At 35.1% G+C, this 10,200-nt stretch overlaps 1 long non-coding RNA gene across 2 annotated transcripts; it reads left to right on the forward strand.

The window, feature by feature from the left end:
• Positions 1 to 440: 440 nt before the first annotated feature.
• On the forward strand, positions 441 to 1,662 carry LOC147494786 (uncharacterized). Of its 2 annotated transcripts, none has more exons than XR_015200126.1 (5): positions 441 to 662; positions 751 to 792; positions 922 to 1,099; positions 1,405 to 1,479; positions 1,603 to 1,662. It is a non-coding gene; the product is annotated as an uncharacterized LOC147494786 (long non-coding RNA). The 2 variants fall into 2 exon arrangements; XR_015200125.1 differs by having other exon boundaries at positions 967 to 1,099.
• The last annotated feature ends 8,538 nt before the right edge of the window (positions 1,663 to 10,200 follow it).

Genomic DNA, 10,200 nt, shown 5'->3' on the forward strand with positions numbered 1-10,200 from the left:
AACTTCTTATTTTGTTATTTAGCATCTCATCTCCAATTCATTTGCATTTACTGAGAAGGACTAGCGGTCTCTTGGGTTACTGATGTGCACATCATTATTGCAGGGACAGAAGCGCTCTTTGCTGATTTAGACCATTTTCCTGTTTTGGTAGTTCGGATTGTTTTCACATTAATCGTGTTTCCTAGCCTCCGGCCTATTGGCATATATAGGACAGGCTGCTTACCTTATGAAGAACCTGGGCACGTTGTCCATGCTTTCTATCATTCCATACCAAGTCTGTTATGATCTCTTTTGGTACATTGTACCTAAACTTTAATGTGGTCATCTCTCCTGAAAAAGCTTGATAACTAACTAATATATCGTATTTTTGCAGAGGGTTTATATTCGCCAATGTTTGTTCTTGGGGATTGCCAGCTTTGCTATTATTGCGAGAGTCACGCTACAATATCTGCAACTTTTTCAATAATCAAGCAAGCACATGCACTTGGTTGCTTTCCTAGAGTCAAGGTTGTTCATACATCTACAAAGTTCCTTGGGCAAATATACATACCTGAAATAAATTGGATCCTTATGCTTTTCTGCATCGCTGTCACTGCTGGATTCAGAAATTTTTGGAGTCTGTTAGTGGGACAATGGATGCTCATCTTCGATACTTCAAACATGTAGGTGATTTAGTGTTGTTGCATTCTACTGTAAGCAAGCTTTAACACGTTTAGGCTATTGAACCTTCGACTTTGGTTGTGTACTCAGGGTTACGAGTTATTACATCAAATGGAGCCATATATTAACCAGGTTTGTTATGCTTCCTTACTAGCTACTTGGTTAAGTTTGGTTGCAATTATAATTTGGATTCACACCATGATCACTTTTGTTCATTGTTGTTATCGTCACCATCATTGTTATTTGGTTCTATGGGGTCAGCCCGGCTTGGTTTCTCAAGAGTCACTTCTGTTCTGTTATGGTCAGTTACCCTGCGGGGTTGGTGATGTTAGTCCTCCAGCCAGGTTGACTATGATGTGGACGCTTATGTGGTTATGTGGAACAAAGTTTATCTTTATAGAGGTGGTAGCTCGTGTGATGTGACGGGACAACACACATGGTAATGGCATGTCATGTTTCTTGTTTAATACCTATTCCTTGGGTTGTAACTTGTAAGCAACAATGTCTACTGTATTTTCTTTTTATTTATTTATTTTTTATAAGAATTGGTTGCAAATATTGTACTTCCATTTCTCATATCTGCCTAAGAAGTTTTTGGATACACTTTTGTATGGTTCAAAGATACACCTTTATATATATGATTTATTTAATGTCTATTTGAAAGCTGAGAAACACTTGAATGCAGTGATACTAACACTTAGCTTAATTTTTTGTTTATTTGTTCAACATTTTTATGCTTTGTAGATCTGTCGAGCACTTGCTTATGTACATGGTGTTATTGGAATTTGTCATCGTGACATTAAACCACAAAATTTATTGGTGAGATTCTGCTCCTCAATGTTTACCCTTTACTTTAAAGGATGTGTATTGATTGCAATTTATGTTAGTTTTAGCTGGGTATAATTGTTTCCAGTCTGACCTTTGAAGTACTATTTGTTGTAGGTTAATCCTCACACCCATCAACTTAAGATATGTGATTTCGGAAGTGCACAGAAGTTGGTAAGTTGTCAAACAATAGTTTTATAGCCTTACTGGGTTATGATATGATAAGGCTTGACATTGATATTTTTGTTATATAGGTACCTGGCGAACCCAATATATCATACATATGCTCAAGATATTATAGGGCTCCAGAACTAATATTTGGAGCTATAGAATACACGCTGACCATTGATATGTGGTCTGTTGGATGTGTCTTAGCTTCTGAGCTTCTCCTTGGACGGGTTTGTGTAGTTCTTGACTTGATTAAAAAAGGGCAAAAAGTTATTTCTTTCCTCTTATGTATTGCTTGCAATTTAGTACGCAACATCAACTTTAATTGAAATTTGATGGATTAAACATGATATTTGTCCAAATTTCAACACTAGGGTGGGCTGAAAATATTGGTATATTCCTGATTTTGGGTAAAAATATTGTGTCTACTCTTGGAGAAATGATGTTTTTGGTGGTATTTATTGGCTGAGTGTTTATTCTGAACCACATATTGTTTTATTAATTGTTTGATATATTCAGAAAGGAAACAAAACTAGAGCCTTTTCTTGTGGTATTCTTGAATGATTCACATTTTTAGCTGTGATTAGTGTATCTGAGCCATTCTGAGGCACTTCCTTTATAAATTTTTATCCCATTCTGGATTTTGTACATATATTTGCACATAAATCTGTATGGCCATGACAAAGCTGTAGTGGGTGCCTTTTCTCATTGACAGACTAACCATCCTATTGACTTGTTTTGTTGCTTCCGTGGATCCTTAGCGTGTATATTGACTAGTCAATAGTTTGTTTTAATGGTTCCTTAGGTTGTATTGACTAAGGTATAGTTTAAATGAATCTTTTTCTTTTTATGAAGGGAAAATGCACATCACCGGAGATCTGTAGCTGCCAGCTTGGTCCAAGGTGTGTATGTTTTAGAGCGAGACCGCCAGGAGAATCGTCAAGGACCCCATGTTGTTGCTTCTTAGGATGTGATCTTGAGTTGTTGTATAGGGATTATATTGAAATAGTATGTTGGTAGATTCTACTATATCCATACATCTATATCTTTTAAATGTTTTTCATTTAGTGATATATATACTTAGTCAAATTTTGGTGATGGTTATGACTAAGATTTTCCTTGTGTATAATTGTTTGTCAAGTCTTAATTATATTATGTGTTTGGGGTATATGTGGTTGTATTTATGCAAGCGATTTCAGGGGAAAAAAAAAATATAAATATTATGATGGAAACCAAAAACAAATATTATTTTTTTTAAATAAATAATATTTTGTGACGCCTGACAGGCGTCAGTAAGCATTTCTAAAAAAAAGACAAATTTATAATTACTGACGGTATATAGGCGTCAGTAAGTATATCTAAAAAAAAGACAAATTAATAATTCTTGACGGTACAGAGGCGTTAGTTTGTTTTGGCGCCAAGTTATAGCGCTAGTTTTTGGGGGGATTTGAAAGTTTAATAGTGACGACAATACACCAATTTAGTGACGGCATGGAGGCGTTAGTAATACAATTTTAGTGACGGCGTAAAGGCGTTAGTAATGCATATTTAGTAATGGTGTAGAGGCATCAGTAAATATTTCAATTGTGATGGCATATTGGCGTCACAAATATTTCTGACACCAACACAGATGCCTAAATTCCAACGCCTCCTAGACATCACAAAAAATAATTCTGATGCCTCCTAGCCATCACAAAAGTGCTGTTCTGTTGTAGTGAACACCAGTCTGCCGAGAAGCCCTATCTAAAAAACACAACAAATTACAGTATATGGCTCTACCAAAATCAATACTGCCCAACTCATGCAAGTGCTCAAAGTTGGCTAAATACCCCAAGTTAATCGTGGAATAGCCAGAAGGAAAAAACAAGACGCCCATTAAATACATACAGAAAGCTCTTACATACTCATCAACATGTGCTTGACCATCATCAGAATCAAGTGACAAATAATTTATTAAAAACTACAACCCATCATCATTAGTCAACGGTGTAATGTATGCAGCCTTGATACCATAAATCCTAACACTAGCACTGTCATATGACTCCTCGGTTAAACAAGGGAAGAAAGTCATCATTTGGGCAAAACTCTGGAATTCAGTGCTACATCTCAACGGATGACCTAATCCTATAGTCAAACCAGATATCATACAAAAATCTAGTGGAGTGAAGCCCAACTCTCCCTGAGGGAAGTGAAAAGTATGTGTACTATCCCACCATCTCTCAACTAAACCATTGATAACTCCCTGAATGTTAGTCTTATTGTAAGGTATGTCAACTAGATGACCGAAGGGAGTCGCTAGAATGCATCTCTAACATGGTCAAGTGCACCGACTTTTTTAATACCATCCCACCACGTCTTAAGCGCACGTGGAGTGCACCGAACCCGATATATAACACATCTCTGATATACGTAAAATGAAACTAAAATTAAAAAATTAAAATTAAAATATACGTATTTAACTACTACTACTGCTAATATATGAAATTAAAATACATACCTGTTGTTCAAGAACAACTCTTGAGACATGCTTATCATGAAACCTCCTAGACACCGGTCTAAGATGGTTGAAATCCATAGCCTCAGTAGGAAATTCAAAATCAACTTGCTGATACTAAAGCAACAATGGATCGTCCGACTCAGCTCCCTGATTTCTAGCTCCAGAAGTGTTTGGTTCATAATCTAGATCACCCATGGGATTGCTCCAAACCAGTGCACTATTACCACTATTTTCATCTTCCTCACCGTCACCACTCTATTTTGTTTGGTTATTATAGATGTATTCATCGTCGGAATCCATTTTTTTGTTAGAACTAGAGAAACTAGGTTGAAAACAAATGTGAGAAATGACAAAAGTCCGACTGTTGTACAACATTTAAACAGGTATAGCACGCGACATTAGTAATGGCGCGCAACAGTACCAATGACGTGCGACAGTGGTACTAGCGCGTAACATTACTAATGGCGCGCATGGTGGGGTCTACAATCAATTTTGCGGTTGATATTTGTGATCACTTAGAGTTGGTCAAAATTTACGTCTGGATTCTCCAAATTTCGTCTTCAAATTTGAAGAATATACTACCACCACCTAGAAATGCTCTTATGATGATAATCAGCCAGCAGACTTTTTAACTACTTTCATTGTGAACTTAATTTTTGGATTCCTCCATCTTTGGGAATTAGGACTTCGTTCTTCACCTAAAAATATGGGCAAATGGTATTCAATTGGAATAAGACTTTCAAAATTTATAAGCCCTATACCCCTAATTAGATAACAACATACATGTGCAGCTATAGTGAAAAACTGGCGCTTAGAGAGGCTGGGGTGCTGAAAATGTAAGGTAGGTCTTTAAAAATAGTCCTGTGCGGTATGTGCTGATGTGCAGTGTCTGTGTTTGAATGAGTTTGTTTACAAGAGCCAAAAGATAGTAAAAACTGTTAGAAAAATGGATTTGCACAAATCTATTAAGATATGAATGAGTAATTTGTCTCCCAAGTTACCCCACTTGAGATGAAATGGGTTTATCTTGAAACAGTACGTAAAGTGAGAAAAATCTTTTCGAAAGGGTGCACTGGTTCAAAATAGTGCATTATGCCCAAAAAGTGCGGCCTTTCTGAAATGTGCACTGGTTCGAAACAGTGCATCATGCTGAAAAGGTGTGACCTTGCGAAATAGGCACTAGTTCGAAACAATATTTTATGCCAAAATAGTGTGTCCTTTCGAAACATGTGACTTTTTAAAGAGTTGTTTACTTTTTCCCAAGAGTCACTGTGCTGTTTTGAAGAGGCACCACTCACCTATAAATAGTGGATGAATTTAGAGAGAAAGACACACCAAATCACACAGAGTTCTGATCTTTCTCTTCTTCCCTTGTTCTTAGTCAAATACTATGTTGTGTTCGCTGATTATGTAGAATTGAAGTGCTACCTTTCTATAGAAGGAAATTCATTCTATCTTGGGAGACAGTTTCTCATCATCCTTCAAGCACCGTGAGGGGGGAAATCTAACTTAAGGACATAGTGTATCTACACTAGGCTCGGATTTAACTAAGAAGTACAAGACACGTACAAGACAAAAGATTTGTATAGTTTGGTAATTGGTAAAAAGTAAGTACAATTAAGTTGTATATTCTTAACAACTGAAGACAGATTTTTCTTTGGTAAATTAAGTTTATTCGTTGAACTAAATGTTTGTTCATGATACATTTGTTATATCAATTTGATTTTCTTGTTTACTTAACAATAAGTATATTTTTGGAATAAGTTTCCTACAAAAACTACTGTGATTTTAATGTACCATGGCTTTCAACTTTTCAACTTTTGTTACTTTTGTATTCATAAGCATCTCCTTATCAATCCGGCCTACCATATAAAAAATGCACACATTGTACATATTAATGAAGGGGCAGATTAATTTCTAAGAAAAAAATCATAGAAAATAGAACTAACTATGAACTTAGTGATCAACGACCTTTTTCAATTTGGTACGTGATATTTTTTTCTCATTTAATTTGACCTCTATTTTTTAAAAAAAATCGATTTGGTCATTCCGTCAATTTTAATTTAACAGACGTCAAACTTATCCTATGTGGCATTGATATTCTGTTTTTTTAAAATGATGTGGATAATGATGTGTAAACCCAACTAAGATTGAGCTTAATCCTAATTATAAGAGAAAAAAGCTTAAGTAAACACTGGAGAAAAGTTATGGTACTCCTCATATGTCTATAGAGAGTGGAGAATTGAATAAGTTCCCTTAACAAATCAAAATCAAAGAGCTCTTCTTCTTCAACGTTTTTACATTTTGAACCCAAACAGTTACGAAGGAAAGGAATTAAATCTATTATTGCTATCAATGTTTTGCTATAAAATAAACCAATAGTTATTGAAGTTTTATTGTTTTTAGATCTAATGTTTAATCACACGTGTAAAGGTAAATTTATTTTAACAGATCTAGATTCACAAATATTTTCATCATCGGGTTTTGGCAATTCACCAATAAACGGAGCGGTTAGTGGTGTCATTCGTGTTACCGCTAGGGAATGTTCTTCTCCTCTGGTGGAGGTGTTTAAGTTAGCACTTTTACTGATGTGGGTTTTTCGAATGGAATCTTTGAGGAAGAGAATGAGTTAAATCGGCATCTCAGTGGAAGAATGAGTGAAATAAGTTCTCTATTTGGGTTTACAATGTTACAAAATTTGCTTACAATGTTATAAAATTATCCAACAGTCCAAATTTTTCAAATTTCAAAACAACTTTTGATAAGGTTAAATATTTTTGTTTGGGCTGATTTTTTGTAGGAAGATTTTCCATTATGAGAAGACTATCTTCACCAAAAATCAGTCCTCAATTCATCTTATAAATCCACTTTTTGTAGTGGAGTTCATTTGGAGTTCATATAAGGTGGAGTTCATATAACGGGCTTGTTTAATGAAACCCATAACTATTAGATTTGCCAATAATTGGGCCAAGTCCAGAATTTGTTATAGATTGGGTATGACCCACTTGGTTTGGGTTTTTTTTCACCCATTTAGACATTATTTAGTCTTATATCAGGATTTTAGAAATGTTATGCCTATTTCCAACTCATATAAATCAACAAATATTAATGCCACATTAGAAGAACTTTACATTTCAAAATTTAAGGTCAACTCACTAATTGTTCCGCATCTTGGAAGCAAATGTCTTCTTTGTTTCTTGAAAGTATTGAATTTTAGTGAGTCCATTTGTCTGAAATTATGTTATAAATGAGTAGTTACCAATGATTTCCCATTTTGTCATTCTTGTACTTTCCATAATCATGGGGGGAAAGCATAAAATGACGTCATCGCCCAAAGACACTATCTCGGAAGTCCCTTATATAGTTACATAGGTCTTGAATACAAATGAAAATATGAAGTTAGACGTACTCCTTGTAAAATAATATTTGGAGAGAATAAAGGACAATACAAGTTCAAACTTTACCTTAAGACAAAAATTAAAGAAAAATGTCTCTTTTTCAACTCCCTTGACATTTATTTGCAAATATCGATCATACCAATTAATGATCTACAGAGAAAAACTAAGAATTAGTAACATCTAATTATCATATTAATCTCATTTATTTGATGTCATTGTAACAGTGCAACATCCATGTTGCCAATGGAGGTAACATAGCAACATTCATGCTGCATTGCAGCATTGGGATATCCAATGCAAAACAAAAACACATCTACATATTTGCTATTGAGCCTAATCAAATTCAAGCTAGTAGATAGGCTATAATTGTTATCCTTACCTGACTATCTACGAATCCCCCCAACAAAAGGTCCATAACCATCGCTGGAATGAGTGTTAACTCTTTCGTTCCACTCATCTTCCTACGCTATAAACTGCGAAATAAACAAAAATGAAAGAAAAACAATTTATTAAGTGTCGCATGCACCAGGATAACACATCAACAAAAGCAATAATTTTTAAGCTTTGTTACTTACTCTGGTTTTGCATTCTTGAAAAACTGCTCAACTATCTTTTTCTCTTTTTTCTCCAAATAAGGTCATGCCATGCTTGTAGTGACATAAGACATTTTTAATGATATTGGGTCCACTATTGGAGTAGGCCAGTCATCCACAGTTATATGTTTGGCATCTACTTCTTTCTTCTCTATTTTTCCCCTTTTTTTGGGGCTCTTGTTATCACCGCCCTCAGGTTTTTTTTTCTCCTTTCTTGTTTCCAACATTGTTCTCTTCTTTACCCTTTTGACTAATGAACCTATTTCTTCATTCTTTTTTTATTTCCGGCCCTCTTTTTCTTGTCTCATTTTCTTCTTCAGTTTGCACGACACTATAATCGTACAACACAATCTCTAATTGCTTTTCATTATATATACAAGTATCATTTCCTCCTTTAACCTCGTATTCTCCTCATCCAAAACTTGGACCTTTTTCTTGAGATTTTCGATCTCTTCCTTCCCATTCTTTTAATTATCTCTCAATTCATCAATTAACCTTTTCAGATTTTCATTTTCAATTCGCATGGCTTCTTTATTTGAAACAACTTATCTTTCAACTTTGAAGTTGAGATTAAACAATTTTTCCTCCTTGCTTGATTTAGTGCCCAATTCAACTAATACCTGAAAATGGTGCACAAAAAATATAGTTAAGATTCAAAACTAACATGCAATCTCATTTATTTGATGTCAATATAATAGTGCAACATCCATGTTGTAGTACACAATTGGCAGTAAGATTTGACACTGCAACATCACAGTGCAACATCCATGTTGTAGTGGAATTCGATAGTGTAACATTACAACATCCATATTGTAGTGGGAGCTTACATTGTAACATTACAACATCATATGTTGCAATAGCATATTTAGACAAAATCATGAGACTTACATTTCTCAAGACCCATCTCCTTTATAGGACACTTCTTCATTGCTTCTCAGAGTACATCCAAACTCCACCTACAAACTCTAAGCTCGGCAGCTTCAAATCCATCTATTGGTGTGATTATTTTTGTATGCTTACACAAGCAATACTGCAATTTGAAACAAAAATATTAGCAAAATGAATTGTGTTAGAAATAGAATTCATTTGCAAAACAAAACGAAACTTACTAAAAGTGCAACCACACAACCAGAAACCGTCGAAAGCTTGTTCATTTTACATCTTATATCTGATCCATCAACTTCGCATGGATTACTTTCAGCCACGCGAGATTCTTCTCATCCCATTCAAATCTTCAATATGTGGAACAAAAGACCAATTGATTCTTGTTGGGTTCAGGAAGAAGATTATCGTAGTCAAGTATATGGACATCATATATGTTTCGGCAGTAACCTGCTTCAACACAACGAGAGCAAATGATAAAGAACAGAGGAAATTGATGTTGGGGGAGATGAAAATGAACCAAGATAATGGTTGCCTACATACTCAAGATCTATTATCTAGGGATCAAGTTTCAACGTAGTTCACATTATGAGAAAAAATGGTTTTTATATGACTGAAGAGGTTGAGTTATGATAAAACAAGCATTTATACACGTTTTGGTTTTCAGTTACTTATTTTCTTAAGTCCGAGGTCCACAGTCCAAAGTCCGAAGTCCAAAGACCCAAGTCCAAAGTCCAAAGTCCAAAGTCCAACGTCCGTATAGTCGTACATTTTAGTCAAGTTACCTTACTCACGTGGGTTTGGTAGGATAGGTCGAGTAAGAGATCATCCAAACCTTAGGGCTCGGATAGGTTCACAACTGGAAATACAACTTTTGGTGAGTAGGATTTTTAGGTTTCTTTTTAGTTGGTTTTAATTAAATTAACGGTAATGCAAATAATGTAAATTACTACGGCGATTATATGTAGGTAAATAAAAATAGAGAAACAGGGAGAGAGTTAGTCATACTCATGCGAGAATCATTTTTCAACAATTTATATTACCACATCACCACATCTCTAATTCGTCTCGTTTTCGGAGACGACGTCGAGTATTGATCCCTAGTGCATGCCCACATCTCTAGGTCGCATTTCATTAGCATAAGGAGTTTCAATAATATCTCATCTCTGGTATATTA

This window comes from Coptis chinensis, chromosome 6 (assembly GCF_015680905.1).
Source record: "Coptis chinensis isolate HL-2020 chromosome 6, ASM1568090v1, whole genome shotgun sequence".
NCBI lineage: Eukaryota > Viridiplantae > Streptophyta > Magnoliopsida > Ranunculales > Ranunculaceae > Coptis > Coptis chinensis.